The 23,271-nt window shown below is 39.8% G+C and overlaps 1 pseudogene; it reads left to right on the forward strand.

Annotated features, from left to right (window-relative positions):
• The first annotated feature begins 3,171 nt into the window (after positions 1 to 3,171).
• On the forward strand, positions 3,172 to 12,805 carry LOC118889815 (annotated as a pseudogene).
• Positions 12,806 to 23,271: the final 10,466 nt, after the last annotated feature.

Below are 23,271 nucleotides of genomic sequence, written 5' to 3' on the forward strand. Positions count from 1 at the left end.
GGAGATAGAAAAGAGCTTCATGACTGTCCCATAGTGTTTGTTGCACACTTGGCAGAAAGCTTTGTCATTCTCCTGGAGCACAGGGAAATGGGACGCTTATTGTTAGGAGCTGCTATGAGAATATTTTTCACTCCCCTGAGAAAATTCTCATCATCTCCTGTTTTCTGATGAGTAATTAGGTTTTCAGTCCAGCTTCCTTCATATTAGAGCTACAGAATGTAAAACTGCTTAACCATAGCCTAGAATTGACAAAAGGAACAGGGTGCCCCTCGCTCACATTGCACTCAACAGCCCCTGTGGTCTTCTTGTAGGTTTTGTTAACTGAAAAAAAGGGCACAAGATGAGAGTGGCAAGTTAAGTTTTGTTTGGGCAAAATGAGCACTATAGCCAGGGAGACAGCATTTCAGATAGCTTTGAGAAACTACTCCAAAGAGGTAGGGGGGAAGGACAGTGTTATATAAGATTTTAGTGAAGAAGGTACATGCAAACACACATTTTGCAAAGGCTTGCTGCTAGTCATGAGGGGCAGATATTACCGTTAATGATTTTAGGGCTTTTATAGATATGAGATGTAAGAATTAGGCTCATAAAATCTTCTCCTGAAAATATCTATCTGAAGCCCTGTTCTGCCAGTTTTTTACGAGCAGAGTGTCTCATTCCTCATGTCCACCCTGAACTCCTTTCAGAGGTTGTTAAACATCAGCAGCTTCAGCACCTCATGATTTAATCTTTGTAGAGGTAGATGGCAAGTGCCAATTTGTAGTTGGCACAGCTCTCTCATGGTCACAAATTTGACCAAGGTTTGGGAGGCATTTCATGAAAATTTTGTCTCACCAGAGCTATGAATTCACATTCCCAGGTCAGGTGAGGATTTTGTTAAGTGACTCAATGTGCTATTACTGGACTAAGCCTTATTAACAGTAGCCAAAAGTCTCTGGACCACCTGTTTTACTAGTCTGTTATGGTAATTTCATTTAGAATAAAATTCTTAAGGGACAACCAATTAGAGCCTGTATGGAGAAATATACCAAACTAACCCAGAAGAACTAGACACAGCTAATTGGCCACAACCCCACAGTTGGAATGATTTTTAAAACAAGCATGGAAAGACTTGATTGCCTGTTAGTAAATGTATGTGTTTGTCACAGCTACAGGAAAGAACTTTCAGAAAATGTTTTCTTTCCAAGGAACTTACCCTAAGTGGTTGAAGTGGGTAGCGTTTCTCTCACAGACAGATGACAACGCTGATTGTATAGCAAACTTCATTGTGTCTTTAAAGCGGTACCCAGCTGACAGTACAAAAACAGCCCATTTAACCCCGATAGTATTAACCTAAAGATTTTTACCACTTTCTGAAAAAGTAGTTTTCCTCATAGTGATATTTTTCTGGAAGGGAAGCTATATCTTGCATGTGATCTGACTAGTGAAGTTTTCCAGAATCTTGTTAAACAAGCCTGTGTATTCTGATGTACTGTTGAGCTACTAAAGGTGTTCATAAGGCACTTAGAAGTAAAGCCTTTCACAATCAACAGTTCTAAGGCACCACGTGGCCCATGACATCTTATGGGAAGACACAATCAGCCCTGTTTCTCAAGAGGGCGGAAGATACCCTGGAAGTGTCAGGAATGTAGGTGGTTGTTTACCACCCCCATAAAGCTGTGCAGTGAAGAAGAGCTTCAAACCTTCCCTGCCTTCTCTGTTCCAAGGGGAATCAAAGGAGATGGCTTTCCCTGGTCAGCTACGTCTTGTAATGACAAGCTGAGGGAAGGTCTGCTTTCAACAGAGAGAATCAGGCGAGTACGTTCTTTGCACTGCTCGGAACAGCTCCTTTCCCTTGAGTAAACTTGTGCATTTCTAGCAAGTTTCAGGAAAGCACATTTAGGCAGTCGGTTCTTTGAGATAAATGTAGGTGTGCAGGCAGCGTTTTATAAAACAGATTCATCACGCAAGCGTGTGTGTAGGCCAACTCCCCTGAGTCTGCCAACAGATACTTAGGTGCCAGTGGAAACAAGGGCCGTTTCTTTCCCATACACAGTGAAGTTTCCCATACTAACCGGAAAAATCTTTCCACCAAGCCCCCGTCAGGAAATCGTCCTTTCTCGGGGAAGGGAATTATACCGTGTGTGTGAGCTGAGGAGGCAACCCTTGTGGAATCTTGGAACCCTGGCAAGGGTGTTTCTAGACCCTATGGAGCTAGATAAGCTGTGTTTAAGCCCATGGAGATAAAAACTCTCGCAAGCCTTCCCAGTTGAAGGTACTTCTCCGGAAGGAGTGCAGCCAATTGGTTCTTATGGAGAAAATAACACCTCTGCGGCCGTGTGTTCTTTCAGTGAGTGAAAGACGCCTTTAAAGTGTGGGGCAGGCAGTGTCTTGTTTAAGATCCCGGTGTTGCCACTCTAATCCAAAGGTGATAAAGTGGCCATGCAGTCGGTGTTTGAAGACTGATTGGGAAAGGATGCCTCTGTGCTGTAGGCTAATTGCTTCTCTCCATAGAGAGGGAAATACGAACCTGATTCGTACGACCCAGATGAATGAACAATTTTTGCGAGTGTACAGTCAAGCTCGCAACACTGATCCTTAGCGAGCTTTTGGGCAATGCGTTTGTTCCCAAGTGCCTGAAGCACCGAGACGTTTCTATCACAAACAGGTAACGAGACTTTTTTATAGGCTAAATTGGTCGAGTCCTTTATGCAGAGACCTAGCGAGTCTTAGAGAGAAAGTGCCCATTGTCTCCCATACACAAGAGAGGGTTTCCCACCCTAACCGCGATAGCTTTTTCGAGGCTGCCGACAGGAAATGCTTTTCAGAGCCGTTTTTTTCAAGGAAGAGAATTCCTGCCTGTTGTTATCTTAGCAATGCATTACTGTAGATACCCGTAGAACTCAGCAAGTGCCTTAATATGTGTTGTGGAGCCAGAAAAGCTATGCCTATGACTCTTGAGGGAAAAGCCTTTCCCAAAGCACTGTTCAACATACTCTGCACGGGAGGTAGGGAGGCCGTGGTTCCTCGATGCCGCAGCGCGTTCCGCCCTCTCCGGCTCTGCCCCTCGACGGTCGGGGGCAGTAGGCGTTCTCTGAGCGGCCGTCTCCCTCTCTCCTTGCCTCGCCGCAACTCGCTCTCTTCCGCAGGTCCGGAGAGCTGAGGCAGGCCGTGGAGCCCGTGAAAAAGGCGATGGAGCGTAAGTCACAGAAGAGGTCACGGAGCGGCACGCGCTTGGTCCCTGTGTCCCGGCCCGCGGAGCCGCGTGGCGCGAAGCTCTGGCTCTTCCCCCATCGCCTCCGGGCTCCGCAGCGCGCTGTCCCGGAGGACCGAGGCAACGCGCCGGAGGTGCTGCATGCGCAACTCCTGGCGGTGCTGGAACGCGATGGGGCCGACGTCGAGGCCCACCAGCTGCCAGTGGGGAGCGATGGAGCCGGGAAGCCGAAGTGCATTGTTAGGGAAAAAAAATGAAGATACATTCTGTGGATCATAATGCAGAGCACATGCTGGCTGTATCCTCAGATGGAAAACCATATAGAACCCTGTTCTATAGCATAGAACATGCAAGGTTTCAGTGCATTTTACAAGAAAAAAATATAATTCAGATCACATGTGGAGATTATCATCCTCTTGCACTTTCAAAACGTGGTGAGCTTTTTGCATGAGGACAGAACTTAGACCGTCAGCTTGGAGTTGGAAGAATATTTGCTTCAACCCCCACACCACAGATTGTGGAGCACCTCTAATGGTCCCCTTGGTTCAGATTTCTGCAGGAGAAGCCCATAGCATGGCCTTATCATTACTGGAAACGTTTACTCATGGGGAAAAATATTATTGTGGACAGCTGGGCCTGGGCCACAAATACAATAAGATTCTCCTTCCCATATTGAAGTGTTGGACAATCAGAACGTTGAATTCCTCGCTTGTGGAGGCTCTCACACTGCCCTGCTCACAGAGTTTACTTTTGGTGATGGGAAGTATGGGCAGCTCGGTCACAATTCAACACAGAATGAGTTAAGGCCCTCTTTGGTAACTGGGCTCTTTGGGACTAGAGTGACCCAGATAGCATATGGAAGGCAGCACACACTTGCTTATGTTTCTGATTTGGGGAAGGTCTTTCTTTTGGTTCTGGAAAAGAGGGACAACTGGGAAACGGTGGAACACACAATCAACTGCTACCATGTCCCATGAAATTGCCATCAAATGAAGAACTCAAATTTGAAAGCCGTACCTCAGAAAAGGAGTTAATGATTACTGGAGGGGATCAAAGCATTTTGCTTTGAATGGAAAAAAAGAATTCCTATGATGTTAATCTGAGGAGGAAAATTCCTACCTTGAATGAAGGCACTATATGTAAAGAGGTGGATTGCTGATGTGGGGACTAAACAGTGGCAAAATACAAAAAGGGAAATTAGAGTAATATTTTCATCTTTTTCATGTCTGGCTGGAAGTTTTTTAAGCTAACGAATAGCTGGAGAAACGATGTCTATTCATTTGGACTTAAATACAGCAAGGGACACCTTTAAGGAGTTAACCCAAAAGGACTGGATTACTAACATGATAACCACGTCTCAGGGTTACTCTGCTCAAAAATCTTCCATTTCACTCTCCACATCAGGAAGCTTTAGAAGTTTTCTTCCTTCTCCCAGAATGTCCTGTGATGCATGATTATAACTGGGACAGCTTGGTGGTTCCGTTTGCAGAAGCTGTTTATAAAATGAGTGACCAGTCATCAGAGCTTCTGGAGGAATACTGGGCATCTCTGTAAGAATCTGCTTTCATCAAATTGGTCCAGGTGTAAAACAGCCATCGTTTCTCAACTGAATTATTGGACTGGAAGTACTGAGCATAACTATCACATTAAAACTCTCCTAGAAATGTTGAAAAAGCTGCACAGGGTAAACCAGACTACATGTCAACTGCCTGAAAATATCTTCAAAGTAAATGAACTCACACGCTTGATTTTTATGAAGATGCATACAGAGGTCCTCCTGGAAAATGAACTCAGACACTTCAATGGACATCCAGTATCCTGTCATATTCAGTAATTTTCCATTTATCTCTAGTATTCTGTCGAAAATTAATCTACATTATGCAGTCTCACTTTTAAAAATACAGAAGAAATTTTGAGCTTCTATGCGGATAGCTTGCATTGTGGCACAAGAAGGGTCTGAATTAGCTTTACGGCGCACCTTGAGTCTAACAGTCAGAAGGAGTCACTTGGTTGAGGATGTTTTGAATCAGCTAAATCAATATGAGATTGAAGATCTGAGGAAAGTATGACATAGTATGAGTGTGTTTCATGTTTGGTAATTGCAATCATTGTTGCTTTTGTTGTGGTCATCCATGTACAATGCTTGGTGTCAGTCTATTTATGTCTTGTAAAAATAAAATACAGTGTGTGTGTGTGTGAATAAAAAAAAAAAAAAAAAGATCTGAGGAAAGAGTTACTGGCTTCATTTAGTGGAGAAATTGGATATGACTTTGGAGGAGTCAGGGCAGTTTTTCCAGTTTCTCTTGGAAGAAATGACCCGGCTAGAATATGGGAAGTTCACATATCCTGAAGAGGTTTCCTACATGTGGTTTCCTGTTAAGTCTAAATTTGAGAAGTTATTTCTTCTTTGGGGTTCTGTGTGGATTCAATTGCAATGTTGCTTACATCCCTTTCCCACTGTCTCTCTTTAAGAAACTTTTGGACCAAATGCCATCATTAGAAGACTTGATAGAACTCAGTCCTGTTTTGGGAAAGAGTTTGCCAACACTTCTAGATGATGAAGGTGATGACTTTGGAGAAGTATTTCACATCCATTTTAATGTGCGTTGGGACAAAAATGATGTAGAAAATTCTTAACGTAAGTCACGTAACTGACCACCAGACTAACAAGAGAGACTATGTTTGTAAATATGTCAATTAGATCCTCAACATCTCTGTAAAGGCGGTTTATGAAGAGTTTCAAAGAGGATTTCACAAAGTGTGTGACAAGGAGATTATTGAATTTTTCCATCTTGAAGAACTCAAGGATGTGATTATTGGAAAATTACGACTGGGAAATATTTGAAAGAATGCACATTATGAACAAGGATACGACAATTCACATCCCACCAAAGGTTTACACAAATTGACTTTGGAGGAAAAGAAAAAATTCCTCTTGTTTCTTACAGGAACTGACAGAATTCAAGTGAAAGGTTTAAAGAACATGAAAATAACATTTCGCTGTACTGAAAATTTGAATGAAAAAGATCCCATAAGAACACAGACATGTTTTGGTGTCCTCTACCACCCTAAATATTCTACCTTTAGAATTCTATTCTTTACCCCTTTTGGTAAATATTTTCAAAAATAAAATTAACTCAAAAACAAAACAAAACCAGCACAGCACCTTGTGGCCCACGATGTCTTACGGGAGGAGACAATCGGCCCTGTGTTTCCATGAGGGCTGACGATACCCTGGAATTGTCATGTGTTTAAGATCTCCGTTATGCTGTCCAGTGAAGAAGAGCTTAAAAACTTTCCTGCCATCTGTGTTGCAAAGGGGAATCAGAGGAGATGGTTTCCATGATCGTATACGTCTTGTTTCCCTTTGTAATGATGTAGCTCTGTCTTAAAAGCTAGGATATCGGTCTTTGAATAACTGTATTCAACCAGGGCATTGAATATTTTTCCAGCGTTTGGAGAAGGTAAGGCAAAGGGAGAGAAACGTCAACCCCTCCTGGTGATTACCTCGAATAACAAGTTGAGGGGATATCGGCTTTCAACGGAATCAGGCGAGTACGTTCTTTGCAAAGCTCGCAACAGCTCATTTCCCTGTGAGTAACCGTGGGCGTTTCTACCACGTTCGTGGAAAGCACCTTTCGACAGTGGGTTCTTGTTGGGAATAAACGTAGCTGAACAGGTAGGGTTTTCCATCACAGACCGGTCACCCGTGTGTATATTTAGGCAGGATGCCTCACTGCTTCATGCTAATTGCTTCTTCCTAAAGAGGCGGAAACACGAACCACATTATAGTTTTAATTTGCGTTTTTCTAATAATTAGCAATAATGAGCATCTTTTCATGTACCTGATGGACATTTGTCTTCTCTGGAGAAATGTCTTTTTAGGTCTTCTTTCCTTTTTTGATTGGTTTGTTGGTTTTTTTGATTTTGAGCTATTTGTATATTTTGGAAATTAATCCATTTTCTTTTCCATCATTTGTAAATGATATCTCCCATTTGTGAGTTGTCTTTTTTTTGTTTTTGGTTTCCTTTTCTGTGCAAAATTGTTTGTTTAATGAGATACCATTTGTTTATTTGTTTTTATATCCATAACTCTGAGATGGATCCAAAAACATATTGCTGCTTTTTATGTCAAAGAATGTTCTGCCAAAGTTTTTTTCTAAGAATTTTATAGTATCCCACTTTATATTTAGGTATTTAATCATTTTGAGTTTATTTTTGTAAGGTTTATTTTGTATGGTTTTAGAGAATGTTCTGATTTTATTCTTTTATCTGTAGCTGGCCTGTTTTCCCAGCACCACTTATTGAAGAAACTGTCTTTTGTCCACTGTACTTTCTTGCCTCTTTTGGTGTAGATTAACTGACCTTGTGTGAGTGGTTTTTTGGGGGCTTTCTCTCATCTTTCTTTGCTTTATTACATCTGTTTTTTGCCAATACCATAGTCTTTTTTTTTTTTTTTCCATAGTCTTTTGATGACTGTAGCTTTGTAGTATAGTTTGAAGTCAGGGAGCTTGATTCCTCCAGCTCCATTTTTCCTTCTCAATATTGCTTTTGATATCTGAGCTCCTTTGTGTTTCCATACGAATTGTAAATTATTTTTTTCTAATTCTGTGAAAAATGCCATGGTAATTTGATAAGGATTGCATTTTATCTGTAGATTTATTCTCCTTATGTAGGTTTACTCCTAGGTATTTTATCCTTTTTTTATGTGATAGTAAATGAGATGGTTTTCTGAATTTCTTTTTCTGATATTTTGTTAGAAACAACAGTGTGTAGAAACACAGATTTCTGTGTATTAATTTTGTATCCAAAACTTTATTGAATTCACTGCTGAGGGTTAGTAGTTTTCTGGTGGCATCTTTAGGATTTTCTGTGTATAGTATTATGTCATCTGCAAACAGTGACAGTGGTACTATTTCTTTTCTAATTGGGATTCTTTTTATTTCTTTTTCTTCTCTGATTGCCTTAAGACTTACAAAACTATGTCTGTTGAATGAAAATGACGAGAGTGGACATTCTTGTTTTTATCCTGATCTTCATCATTGATAGTGGCATGTAATTTTCTTTTTTGTGTGATATCTTTGTGTGGCTTTGGTGGCATCACCACCAAATGATGATGGTGGCATCATCACCATTCATGATGGTGGCATCATGGAATTAATTGGAAAGTGTTCCTTCTTCTGCAAGTTTTTGGAATGGTTTCGGAATGGTAGGTAATAAGTCTTCTCTGAATGTTTGGTAGAATTCACCTGTGAAGCCATCTGGTCTTGGACTTTTCGCTTTTTGGAAATTTTTAAATTACTGATTTTATTTCTATACTGGTAATTGGGCTGTTCATATTTTCTATTTCTTCCTGCTGAAGCAGGTACAATCTCTTTGGAGACTGTACCTTTCTAAAAATTTTTTCCATTTCTTCTAAGTTGTCCATTTTTTTTGATGTATGGGCTCTACATTTATTTCCTTGTTTCTTCTCTTCCTAAACCAGGGTGACTATGTCACCCCAGTCAAACAAATATTTTCAATTTGTCTCTTACTTGTCATTTCTTCTTAATCCTATAAAGGCTTCTTGCCTTCCTTCCTGTTTGGCACTACTCCAAAAGAACACTATCTGCTTCATGAAGTGAAAAAGTTTGAAAAGTTTGAAAAAGTTATTACCTTAAACAGCTGTAGGGAAGTTAAAATTAATTGAAATCCTTGCTAAATTCTGGTAGATACCAAGTCTACACTTTCTACTTTAAACACACTCACTCCAGAGCTTGAAAAAAGGTTGCTAGGAAAACTGGCAGAAGCCAGCAAAAGCTGAGAAATCTTACCAGAGTCAGCTCTGCGGTGAACTGGAGCAAGAAAGAAAGGTAAAATCTCATGCTGTCTCACCCTTTTCAAGTACAGAATCTTGTGAATTTGGTTTTGGGAGTACCCATTGGCTGGATACCTTTCAATCCTTTCTCTCCCAGCAACACCTATAGCCTCTTGTTTGTCTCATTTGTGTCCTGAAAACTTGGCTTGGCTTCTGCCTGCTTGGGACATGAAGGTTGTCAGTTCTCTTGATGCAGAAAACTCAGTCATCATGTTCTGAGCCCCAAAATATGGCTGGACAGAAATGTGGGTTGCACTCTATTTGCAGCGGAGGTTCTACTTACTTTTGACAGCTCTCAGAGGAACTGTCTGTCTTTATTTCTTTTGGCTATGTTTGGGGGTGGTTCTGAATCTTGGGAGTGTAGTACTCTTGTCACCGTCCTTGGGGCCTCTTGTGTCTATGGGGTCATTTAATATCACTGGGAATATTTACCGTCTAAACTAAAGAATGTCACGTCATCGAGCCCTACAAGGATTGAGTCATTAATCACTGCAGTTGCTGACCTTCAACACACCCTGAAATCAGTTCAGAGTGCAGATCAGAATGAAGCACACTGTGCTCTAGGAAAAAGGCTTTCAGACAGTTATTTTCCGAAGAAAATTTTATGCATCCAAATTTTTGTATTTTTTCCCATGCTTAAAAAGACTAAAATCAAATATATCTGTTTTCCATTACTAACAGCAACTTTTTACTGAGACGTGTTGTTGATTGCAGGTATCCTTTTGCCAAATTCACATATATACTGACCTCCTTCATTACTGTTTTGGAAGAGTTCCTCAGAGCTATCCGCGAGGCTGTCTCCAGGGATAGAGTCCTCAGTAAGGCACTGAAAAAAAACTTGACTCACAGCTCTTACAGTGTGCATTTTTTCCCCTGTCAACAGTTTTGGTGACCCATGACGGTACCACAGGGAAGGCTTCCTTCCTCTTCCTGAGCTCTATGAGGGTCTGGAGCCGTGGTGTCAGTTAAGGGCCCCCTGTGCTCACCCACCTCCTTGATGAGTCCAGATGAATTCGGCCGAGTTTCTCATGGTACAGCATATCTAACTCTTGATTGAAGATCCTGAGTTTATTCAGAAGCTGTTAAATTCCTCTTTGTGAATAGGCTATCACTGAACTTAGTTTCAAGAAAAGGTGCCTGTATTTGCTCAGTTGAGAGACACTGAGGTTACCTCCAGTTGAGAAAGAGCTGGATAATTTTGTTTAGATTGGATGATTACGTAGGAGACTGACCTGATGTCAACTTGGCTGTCTTAACTGAATTTTTTTTTTAGGATAAAACCAAAAGTATCACAAAAGAGCTCAGCTTTGAAGGAAAAGGAGATGTGCCCTCCCAGTGAGTTACAGATCTCTGAGGCAACTGAGAAATTTACAGGAATGGTGGAGGAAGAGTCCTCACACTGCGCAGCAGCCACATAGGGAAAGTTATTAATTAATTAAAAAGTTGCTGCTCCAGGGACCACATGTAAGAGCTGGCCGCTCAGTGTGCTGAGTACCCATGGCAGTTTTAGACTGCCTGGGGAGAAACCAAGACCTATAAAAAGAGCTGAAATGATTTTGGGGTGACATTTAGAGTAGTTAAGCTCACAAGGAGCACACCAGCCCACTGTGCAATTTTATTAATAAATTTTATCCCAAATAAATTCAACTTGAAATTGGGAGATAGGATTTCTAAGAAATATAAATGAAGGGTGTCAGAAAGCGAATCTTTAACACCAAAGCCAGATTCATGTACAATACATATGGAACTTATATTTGCAAGTACCTACTTAATTGAGGAAATTATACTAAAAGAGATCTCAACCCTAAATGGCCAAATTAGGGTTCTTTTGACACTCCAAAATTGAAGTTTTTGCATATGCAACTAGAAAAAGCTGGCCATAAGATCAAAACAGACTGAATAGAATGCTTACTTTTGTATCTAGAAGCCTCTAAAAGAAGAAATGATAAAATAACTTCTTTGCAGGCAACCAAGAAGAAATTGCTTGAACTCTATCAAAATTTTAAAATGCTGCTAGCACTGACACTGTCTCTTTCACTGCTCCTCCATGAGATCATCTTCTATTTGAACAGCTGCTTCAGAAGCTATCTCTCTTTCTCATCATTTTCTCTGCCTCTTGCTGCTCCCTCTCCTCTGGTAAAGGAATCAGAGGTAGTTATGTCCCTTTTCAGGAGAAACTTATTACAGGAATAGGCTAACCAACCTTTGTGCATTCTTGGACCCAAGCAGAACTTAGAGTTTTAGGTAAGGATTTTCCCTGTCCTAGTCAAGACCCATTGGGATTTGTTAAGGAATTTAACTATCCGAGTTTATGAGTCTAGATTTTCAGACCTGTATCAACTGATACAGCTGTTTCTGAATTATTCATAATTCTCCAACCACTGAAATGATCCTTACTTAACTTTGCCGTTTTAGAAGGTTTAGATTGAAGAACTGGCTACTCTAATCAAATTAAGTTGGTCCACATTACAGGCAAACACTCTTATCAAACTGGTCAACCATCTTTTCAAAACCATTAAAAAGAAAGAAAAACCTATACTTATAAAAATTACAAACCTTTAATTGTAGCACTTTACTGTCAGCTGAGAGTTAACCAACCTCCACACTGACAGAAAAATATGGAGTTTTTTCTTTTACTGTGGAGAGCCCGAACATTAAAATTGTTTGTATTTAGAAAGTAATCTAAAAGGTAAACTGGATTTTACAGGTGAATTTCAAGTTAAATAACAATAAGGCTGCTCTGAGGGAACACTAAGACACTTTCATCTTTTCTTCACCAACACCATGGGAGAAGTAGAAATGATTATACAAGGAGAAACAAAGGCCTAATAGATACAGGAGCCACCTTTTCAATCCTACCAAAATTAAAGCCTCCCTCCCTCAGAGTAATACTTCAACGCAAATGATGGTGGTTTCTAAAGCACCTCTTAAAGCTCTTGAATCATTACCTTTAGAATTTTACTTAGGAGAACTTAAAGGAAGGCATTCCTTTTCCTTAGTAGCAAGTGCTCCGATTCACCTGACAGGTAGAGATATATTAGAAGTCTATGAAGCCCATATTTTTTTTCACTTATAAAGGGGGAATTTTTCATACCAGAAGGATTAATCAGACTTCCTTCACATATCATGTTTGTGACCCATGATGAAAGTGATGCTGAACAAGTTACTACATTTAGTACCTAAAGAAGTATGAGCATTTGAACCTCTTTGCTGGGGAATAGAATATTCTGAAGCTATAAAAGACCCTTAAATATCTCCTGGCTTAGACATTGGGGCATTGGGGTACATGTAATTTACCATTCTCCCTCTTTGTTCATGTGAACAAGGGGACTGCAATAAGAGTATAATTCAGCAGTATGTCCCTTACTACTAGACAGTCGGATATTATAGCCAACAGATATTATAGCCAGCAGATTCAGTAGATTCAGTCTTCCCCCTTGTTTCTGGGTTATCACAGCAATAGTTGGGCTGTATCATATCAGAAGAGAAAATCATATCACCCTCTCACTTTCTTTGTTCCCCACTCTGTGAAAGCCTTACTAATCTCTCATCACACACAACATTACTCAGCAAGCCCATTAATCGCCCATGAAATTACATTTCTTTCACCAAATATAACTCTTCACAGTTGTAATAAGCTTAATCCAGATACCCTACTACCAGAGGAAACAGAAGTCAATGATGAAAAACATGACGGCATTGTTTTAACTGACAATCATATTTCCCAGGAGATTTCACAAAAGCCCTATGGATAACCCTGATTTTATATTATTTACTCACAGTTCATACCTGTGAGGACATCATGGAAAATACCAGGCTGGTTTTGCCATCATTTGTTCACTGCTAATATTTGAAAATGCTGCCTTACCTAATATCTCCTCTGCAAAACATGAATGAATAGCACTAAAAAGAGCCTGCCAGTTGGCAACAGAAAATCCGCTAATATTTACAGAGTCACTATGCTTTTGGGGTGGTGCATGATTTTGGTATGCTTTGGACTCAAAAGGGATATTTAACAACCTCAGGACAGTCTATTAAAATTGGGAAACAAGTAGCAGAATCATTTGATGCTATTCCGCTGCTAAGTGCATTACCTTTTATTAAGGTATCGAGTCATGCAAAGGCTGGCATTGCAGAAGCAAAAGGGAGCTCTTTACCTGATCGTCTTGCCAAGACAGCAGCTCTGCAAAATGAAAACAATCAACTAATGGCAGTATTTCTTTTCATCCTCCCAAGAACGTTACTGACACCTTGTTAAAATTTCAGGGATTGGTGCCAGAGAGACAAAACATGTGGAAACAAAAAGGAGGGAGATTCAACTCCGATAAAAGGCTCTGGATGGGCCCAAAGGGGAAATCTATCCTTCCCATTGAGGCTCAATATCCTATTTTACAATATATTTATGAGCTAACTCGTTTGAATTCAAATAAGAAGGTATTGTGGGACAAACACTATTTTTGGAAGTCTTCCTTTATTACAGTTCAGAGGTTTACTCAAGGTGCACCAATTGCCCAAAATATAACCCAGGGAAACAATTACACTGTTCTCAAGGATATTTTTCCATTGCTTTCATGTCCCTATAAGTTTGGCTGATTGTTTTTAACCAGATGCTTCCTTCTCAAGGTTACCAAAACATGCTTCTTATGAGTTGTATGTTTTCACATTGGATTGAAGCATTCCCCTGCAGAAGTGCCACGTCACAATCAGTAGGAACATTGATTTTTAAAGAGGGTGATCCCCATTTGAGGAGTTTCCTCAGAAATACACAGTGATAGAAGAACTTATTTTACTGGATAAATTATCAAAGCAATGTGTAAGATTTGGTTGATTATCCAGCATTTCCGTTGTGTTTATCACCCCCAGTCTTCTGGCTTAGTAGGAAGACCAAATGGAACAATTAAAATCCAACTGGTTAAAATACTTATTCCTTAGCCTGACCAAAAGCCTTTCCATTGGCACTCCTTAACCTCAGATCTACCCCTTTTGGCAAACGTCATTTGTCTATCTCTGAAATTATCACGGGAAGCCAACATGAACCAATATAGGTTAAAAGGGGATATGTCACATTATTGCAAAAATTTCAGTTACTAAAATGACATTCTAGGGCTTCCTTTGTGGTGCAGTTGTTAAGAATCTGCCTGCCAATGTAGGGGACAGGGGTTCAATCCCTGTCCTGGGAAGATTCCACATACCGCGGAGCAACTAAGCCAATGCTCCACAACTACTGAATCTGTGCTCTAGAGCCCATGAGCCACAACTACTGTGTGCCACAACTACTGAATCCCGTGCACCTAGAGCCCATGCTCTGCAAAAAAAGAAGCCAGGACAATGAGAAACCCGCGCATTGCAATGAAGAGTAGCCGCCGCTTGCCGCAACTAGGGAAGGCGTGCACACAGCAACGAAGGCCAACACAGCCAACAAATAAATACATAAATAAATTTCTTTAAAAAAATGACATTCTAAGCTTGTTTCTGAAGCTTATCACAGTGATCTACTTTTGAGTGAAGATCAGCTTTGGTGAGGATCATGACCTACAAGCAGGAGATTATGTATACTGGAAAAGATATCATTTGAAGGACTTTCTTCAACCTAGATGCAAAAGCTCTTACCAGTTACGATTAACTACTCATGTGCAGCAAAACTAAAGGGACTGACACTTGGATTCATATTTCCCTCTTAAAAAGGGCCCCCCACCAGTCTTTTCTATGGAGAGGATTGCTGATCTCAAAATCACCTTAAAACAATGCTCAAATGGTGAAGAAACTACACCATAACCAAGAAAAAAAGAAGACATCAGGAGTAAACAGCTGTCCCAGGATGCCAGATCTGACCCGTATGATCATTTATGGTGTTTTCTTAATCTACTGCACTTCTGCATATGTATCAAATGTTTTTCTATCATGGGTATGATCTTATGCAGATTTTAGAAATCAGTCCAGTTGTTGGGTTTGTGGTCAATTACCTACATCCAATACTTCTGGTTTACCTTCGTGGATTTCTCCCCTCCAAGGCTCTGAGGGGCTCTCAGAAATTTCATTTTAGAAGAAAGAAGTTATAGTTCTATTAAGGCCACTATTTTTATTACTAGATGGGACTTGGTAAATCAAAAATACCTCTTCTGACCCTAACCATAAACATAAATTTTATTGAAAGTTTACTCATGCTCAATCAAACTGAACTAAATATCAGTCAAAAACCATAACCTCCACTTTGTAGGGGGAAACCTCCTGCAATCATGGAATGGATTTATAAGGTTAACCAGATTATAGTCATTTAAATTTAACAGCCCTCAATTAAACCATAAGAATAATTATTATTCTTATAATGGGCTCAGTGCCTTATGAAAAAAGTCAATATATCATTAACCTTAAAGATAGCGATTGGTATGGGACAGATTGGGTTAGGTGACTGAAGATATTCTGGGTAACTCCTTTTATTTTTTTAAATAAGTAAATTAATTAATTAATTAACTTATTTTTGTCTGTGTTGGGTGTTTGTTGCTGTGCGTGGGCTTTCTCTAGTTGAGGTGAGCAGTGGTTATTCTTCGTTGTAGTGTGTGGGCTCTAGGTTTGTGGCCTTCAGTAGTTGTGGCACGTGAGCTCAGTAGTTGTGGCCCGCGGGCTCTAGAGCACAGGCTTAGTCGTTGTGGCACAGCGGCTTAGTTGCTCTGAGGCATGTGGAATCTTCCAGTACCAGGGCTTGAGTCCGTGTCCCCTGCATTGGCAGGTGGATTTTTTACCACTGCGCCACCAGGGAAGCCCTATACTGGGTCACTCCTAATGTAACTCAGTGGATTTGTGGTACCAATTTATGGCCTTAGATTCTTCCACGATGAGTAAGGAAGATGGATTTCCTTAGACTCAAGGTCACTTATGTACCAAATTAGATATAGCTTTCACAAATTTATCATTGGTATGAGCCTGATGGGTCAATAGATCAGTATTTCATTGGTATGACCATTTGGCAGACATTTTTGTATCTTCAGTAGGATTGGAACATGTAATTCACCATATTGAAGCCTTAACAAAATTCATTCAATGGGTTTTTTAAATATTACTTAATAATTTATTTTTGGCTGTGTTGGGTCTTTGTTTCTGTGCGAGGGCTTTCTCTAGTTGTGGCGAGCAGGGGCCACTCTTCATCGCGGTGCGTGGGCCTTTCACTGTCGCGGCCTCTCTTGTTGCGGAGCACAGGCTCCAGACGCGCAGGCTCTGTAGTCGTGGCTCACGGGCCCAGTTGCTCCGTGGCATGTGGGATCCTCCCATACCAGGGCTCGAACCTGTGTCCCCTACATTGGCAGGCAGGTAACCACTGCACCACCAGGGAAGCGCCATTCAATGGGTTTTAAATGACAGTAATCAAGCTATTAGCTTACTGAATTCTGAGGTCTCTGTGATGAAAAACGCAGTATTACAATAATCACATGGCCTTTAATAACCTTACTGCATTTCGGGAAGGTACCTGTAGCATAATTCAAACTGAATGTTACATTTTCATACCAGATTAATCCTCTAATATAACACATTTAATGACCCACATAAAAAGTCAGATTTCCGCCCTAAGCAATCCACTCTGCAGTGTTGGTGACCTCTTAAAAAAATGATTTGGTGCTGAAATCTCTTGGCTTAAATATTTACTTGTCACCTTATTAATGCTTCTAGCTCTATTGCTTGTAGTCTGCCTATTTTACAAAATTTTTGTTTCTTGCATCACCAAATGTGTGACTAAGACTCTGATAAAAATCTTAATGACTAGGTGACTTGAAACACTTGACCAAATATAGTTCTGTATGAAGTCAGTGATTGTAATAGTTTAACTCTAGATATGGGAAGAAGAAACAAGAGAGAATATTTTCCTGGATCAAAAGAGAACAGTAAGACAGATTGTCAGAGACTTTTGGCTACTGGTAATAAGGCCTAATCTAGTTATAGCACACTGGCCTATCAACAAAATTCTGGCCTGACCTAAAAATGAGCACCATGGGACAAAATGGTCATGAAATGCCTCCCAAATCTTAGTCAAATTTATGACCATGAGGGGGCACTGTTAACAAAGAATATTTCTCACTATCTGGCTCTACAAGAATTGAGTTTTTAGCCACTGTAGTTGTTGACATTTAAACACCCCCTGAAAGAAATTTAGGGTGGACATCAGGAACAACGCACCCTGAGCTCTGAGAAAACTGGCACAACAGGCTTACAGATAGATATTTTCAGGAAAAAAATTTATGCACCCAAATTCTTGCATCTTCCCATACTTAATAACTAAAATCATTAACTAAGATATCTGTTTCTCATTCCTAGCATCAACCTTCTACTGAGATGTGTGTCAGATTAAAAGTATCCCTTTGTCAAACTCACATATGTATGGAACTCCTCCCTTATTTCTTTGGAACAGTTTCTCAGAGCTATCTGAGAGGCTGTCTCCGGGGATATAGTCCTCAGTAAGACACAGAATAAACAATTCATAGCTTTTACATCATTGTGTGCTTTTTTTTTCCCTGTCAACAAATGTTTGCCCTGGGTGAACCCTGACAAGATAGTTGAAAAGATTACTTTTTAAAGTAGCTTTGTGGGCAGAAGTTGGCCAAATTGAAAGCTGATATTCAGAGCCTGATTGATTGATAGAAAACTTTTTATTTAGCCCTTCATCCCTAAAGTAAACTTGTACCCAAAAGGAAAGAAATACCTTTCAAAGACAAACAGATCTACATCTAGAATGTAGGAATCTTTTGATATTTATTTTTTAAAGGTCCTCTTTTGTATATAGAAGTAAGGCAGGAGATAGATGGGCTGCAGGCTAGACATTTACAACTAGCTTCCTGTTTACACCTCCGGATAGAAATAACAACAGGAACAACACCCCATAATAGGTGATGCCAGGCCTCACACAGACCTCTGGGCTGGAATCCATCTTGGAAAAAAAATGTGCACGCATATTGGGGAGTCTCCTAGGGCGGGTCAGGTGTGGGAAAGAAACCAAGATAATTCGCCAAAGGTAAAGAAAGACCCAGAAGAAATGCCTTATATAAATGATGTCACTCCCTCTTTACTGCGCTCCTCTTTATTAGGGAGGATGCCCACACTCTTTTCTCTGTGGATGTGTATCTTTGCCTTACTTCTTCTCTCTTATATTAAAAAAAAATGTTTCTCTGTGTGCACTTCCAATTATTGTGCTATGTCTCTAATAATAAACTTAGTACTGGTTTTTTACAGTTTTTGCCTCTTTGAAACCTTCTTCTTTTCAAGAGGGGCAAGAGACGGGGAAACTTTGCTTCTATCCTCTAGCCTTTGGTGGACATAAGCCACCCACGTTCAATTCTTGAGCAGGGAACTAGGATCTTGCTTCAAGCCACTGCTCACTGCTTGTCGCCTCAAGATCAGAAGCAAAATGAAGATAATGTAGTTGTACGGGTGGGTTAGTGCCTTGATATATTCAGGTTGAAACTCTTTGAAGAATTAAAAATAACTTCCCTACAAATTAATGACAATTTGTACAGTTTGACTTATGAATTTTTTACACAAACAGAAAAAGATCACCTATTATTTTTTACCAAACCCCAAACCTCCCTATTCATCTTAAAAGGCTTGCAGGTATTGTAAATACTCTGGTCTAAGGAAACAAAAGTTCTACGTGCAGGAATTTGCATTCTTTCTCTATGCCTTTGGGATGTAAAAGTTCTCCTTGGTCTCTAGAAACCCAAGTAATTCTTATCAGAAGGAAAGAAAGAAAGAAAGAAAGAATATTTGAAAACTAAGCAAAATAAAAACCTCAAAACTTCGTCCCCTTCACAAATATTACTGAAAAGTTTAAGCCATCCGGGCAGGCAAACTATTCTGCCAGGAAAACAAATTGGATTCTAATATTCTTTTATAAACTAGTGGGTTTTGCATTATCATACACAGGCTAAATTTTTAAAACAAAGGCATAAGATCTCTATGTCCGTTTTTGTATGTCTATGTATTATATGTGTGAGATGCTGTCTACCTCCAGACAGCAATGCCAAAATTAGCACATAAATAGCTCTATTTAATTGACTTAAAGAAAATTAAACATTTCTATAAATCAAGTTACTACCTTAGGAAGCAAAAAAAAGAAGGGCAAATTAATTCCAAGAAACCAAAAACAAAAAAAAAGAAGAAAGAAATAATAAGAATTGGAGCCGAAATCAATGAAACTGAAAACAAGAAGTCAGCAAAGAAAATCAATGAAACCAAAAACTAGTTGTCTGACAGACTGATTTAAAAGGATTAACCTCTACCCATGCTGACTTAAGAATAAAGTGAGAAGACAAAAATTACTTATATCAGAAATGAAAGAGGGGATATCACCATAGATATTAAAGGTTAATATTGGATACTATGAACAGGATTATGCCTACAAATTAGATAACGTAGATGATATAGACCCATCCCTTCAAGGACACAACTACTAAAACTCACACAAGACTAAATAGACTGTCTGAATAGGCCCATATATATTACAGACTTTGAACTTATGGTAAATAATATTTCAAAACAAAAAGCACCTAACCCAGGTGAGTTCACGGGTGAATTCACCAAACATTTAAGGAAGTATTATGCCTATTCACTACAATTTATTGTAGAAGTTAGAAGCAGAGGAAATACTGTATAACTTACAAAGCCAGCTTTACCATAATAACCAAATCAGACAAAGATATAACAGGGGAACAAAAGCTATGTACCACTATCTATCTCTCATGAAGATAGATACAAAAATCTTCATGAAATTATTTAGAAATGGAATCCAACAATGGGTAAAAATAATTATAGACCACAACAAAGTATGGTTTATCTCAGGTATGCAGCATTAAAAAAATCAATTAATGTTTTTCATCACATCAATAGGCTGAAAATATATGATTTCGCCAATGATGCAAGAAAGAGTATTTGACAAAATTCTACACTGATTTATGACAAAATTCCTTAGTAAAATAAAAATAGAGAAGTTTCTCAACTTAAATAATATCTACAAAAAACTACAGCTGAGGGGAGGGGCAAAATAAGGTAGGAGATTAAGAGATACAAAATACTATGTTTTAAATATATAAGCTACAAGGATATATTGTACAATACAGGGACCATAACAAAAATTTTATAATAACTTAAATCTGTAAAATTTTTGATTCATTCAAACTACCTTGAAACTGACATAAGGACTCCTCAATGCTGTAATAAATATATACACGTTTTTGAGTATGAAGGGAAGATGATAAGTGATCAGGTTGGGACTGGTGCTTGTGGAAAAGGACTCAGAGGAAAAGGGAGATTGCACCAGTGGACACCTGCCTTGGGGAGTGAGCAGGATAAGCCCTAGACTGAGCATCGTAGTATGAGTTCTGCTTGGAGCAGATGTCCCCCCTTGCCTGGTTAGAGGACCACTGGGACAGATAGAAAGGCTGAAGAAACCTGAACTCCACTCAGGAAAGGAACACACGCACTGGCTATCCCGGAAAGCAGGGAGGAGGGAGGTCCGCCTTAGCAGCTGCTGGATTTCCCACTATTGCCTTGTGAATCTCAGATGGGCCAAATGAATGCTCTGGCCCTGCTCACTTCATACCACAACAGGGCACTGGATATGGAGAAAAGAATAGAGCTTTAGAATGCAGAGGTGACTCCCAAAGCTACTCAGATTTGTGGTAGTAGCCTTCTCTCCACTGTTAACTACTCCCATACACGAAGAGAAAGCAAATGGGCCCTGCATCCCCTGTGGAGTGGTTCCATAATAGGGTGGAAGTGTCAGAGGTTGGGGTTAGTAACCAGCTTGAGAGACAAAGCTTCTTGACCTCAGGCAGGGCAGAGAAAGGTCTGCTCTAGTGACTGCCAAGTTTCCTGTAACCACTTTGCCACGTGCCACACCAAAGCCAAGCAAGCACTCCAGCCCCACTCAGTCTGTGCCACTAGATATGGGGCAGACATGGCTTGGGAAAGGGCTGGATAATGAGTGGCATCTGAGTGGACCCACAGACACATACACAGGCAGTGTATTGGACCACTGTATGTGCACAGACCCCGCTTGCTTCAGCTCTCCCCACCTCTGGGGGAAAAGTCTCTGAGTCGGGAGAGGGAAAAACACACACTCAGAAGGAATGGGACCAACTTGAGCCTGAGCCACAGGGCTTCTGCTCAAGAACTTGGGATCAAACCCCACCCCTGACAGGGTGGTGACGACCACTGAGCAGAGAGAAAGTCCTGCCTCACACCTGGTGCTGGCTGTTACTCCTCCATCTCTATTCTCACTCTCTATTAAGGTGAGAGCAGCCAGCACACCCTGAAGAAAGACATGACTGGCATCCACATCATATCCAGCCCTGCCATTAAGGACATTGGGTACACACAGTCTGCATAAGGCTCTCACATAAGAACACACCTTCAAGACCATAATACATAACAGTTATGCCTAAATTCAAGGAAACAGAGTTAAGCATAATGCAAAAGCAGAGAAACTACGTTCCATTGAAAGAGCAAGAGATCTTCTGCCCATTTATTGATTTGGTTGTTTATTTGATATTGAGTGGTATGAGCTGTTGTATTGTTTGCATTTTCTCCAATTCCATAATTTATCTTTTCATTTTTTTTAATGGTTTCCTTTGTGGTGCAAAACCTTTTAAGTTTAATGAGGTTCCATTAGTTTATTTTTATTATTTCCATTACTCTAGGAGATGGAGCCGAAACAATATTGCTGTGATCTGTGTCAATGAATGTTCTGCTTTTTTACTCTAGGAATTTTATAGTATCTGGTCTTACGTTTAGGTATTTAATGCATTTTGAGTTTATTTTTGAATTATGGTGTTACAGAATGTTCTAATTTCTTTCTTTTACATGTAGCTGTCAACTCTTCCCACAACCTCTTACGGAAGAGACTTTTTGTCCATTGTATATTCTTGCCACATTTGTCATAGATTAATCACAAATGTATGGATTTATTTTTAGGCTTTCTATGCTGTTCCATTTATCTATGTATTTGTTTTTGTGCCAGTGCCATAAATGGGAGAGGTTAAAGAATTTTAGGGAAAGAATTCTAAAGGCAGCAAGAGAAAAACAGAAGTCATATACAGGACTTCCCTGGTGGTGCAGTGATTAGGACTCCACCTGCCAATGCAGTGGACACAGGTTTGAGCCTTGGTGTGGGAAGATCCTACGTGTCGCGGAGCAACTAAGCCCATGCGCCACAACCACTGAAACCCACGTGCCTAGAGCCCATGCTCTGCAACAAGAGAAACCACTGCATTGACAAACCCACACACCGTGATGAAGAGTAGCCCCACTCCCCGCCACTAGAGAAAGCCCACGCACACCAATGAAGAACCAATGCAGCCAGAAATAAATATATATTAATTAATTTTTAAAAAGTCATATACAAAGAATAAGCTATCAGCTTATTGCAGGAATTTTACAGGCTAGAAAAGAGTAGCATAATATATTCAGAGTCCTGAAAGGGAAAAACCTCCAACCTAAGATACACTACCAGCAAGATTAACATTTAGAAGGAGAGATAAAGAAGACAAACAAAAACTAAAAGAATTCATCAATACCAAACATAACCTAAAAGAAATGTTAAAAGGTCTTCTCTAAATGGAAAAAGGGGAAAAGGTAAAGGAAACGGAAAAGCAGAAAAGGAAAGGGAAAGGAGGAAAGGAAAAATCCCATTAGGAAAAGTAAATATATAGTAAGTATTGAAGATCACTTAAATAATTCAGTACATAGATTAAAAGACAAAAAATAGTGTAAAATCAAAACTGCAATAAACATTTAAGGGATTAGCATGAAATCACAAACACAAAGTGTGGGGAAGGGAAGTAAATTATGTAGATATTTCAGAAAGTGTTTGGTCAATACATAACCCCATGTATAGGTCATACATATACATATGACCTATACATATGTATAGGTCAATACATAACCCCATGGTAGCTACAATTCAAAAAACTACAATAGATACACAAAAACTAAAAGGAAAGGAACAGAAACATACTACTAAAGAAAATCATCAAACCACAAGGGAAAGAAGAAGAAGAAATGAAAAGAGAACTACAAGAGCAAACAGGTGATTAAATGGCAATAAGTCCACACTTATCAATAATTATTGTAAAGGTCAATGGAAAAAATGCTCCAGTCAAAAGACAGAGGATGACTTATTGGAATAAAAAACAATACCCTTCAATATGCTGCCTGCAGTAGACTCAATTAAGGCTAAAAA

Source organism: Balaenoptera musculus, chromosome 2 (assembly GCF_009873245.2).
Source record: "Balaenoptera musculus isolate JJ_BM4_2016_0621 chromosome 2, mBalMus1.pri.v3, whole genome shotgun sequence".
NCBI lineage: Eukaryota > Metazoa > Chordata > Mammalia > Artiodactyla > Balaenopteridae > Balaenoptera > Balaenoptera musculus.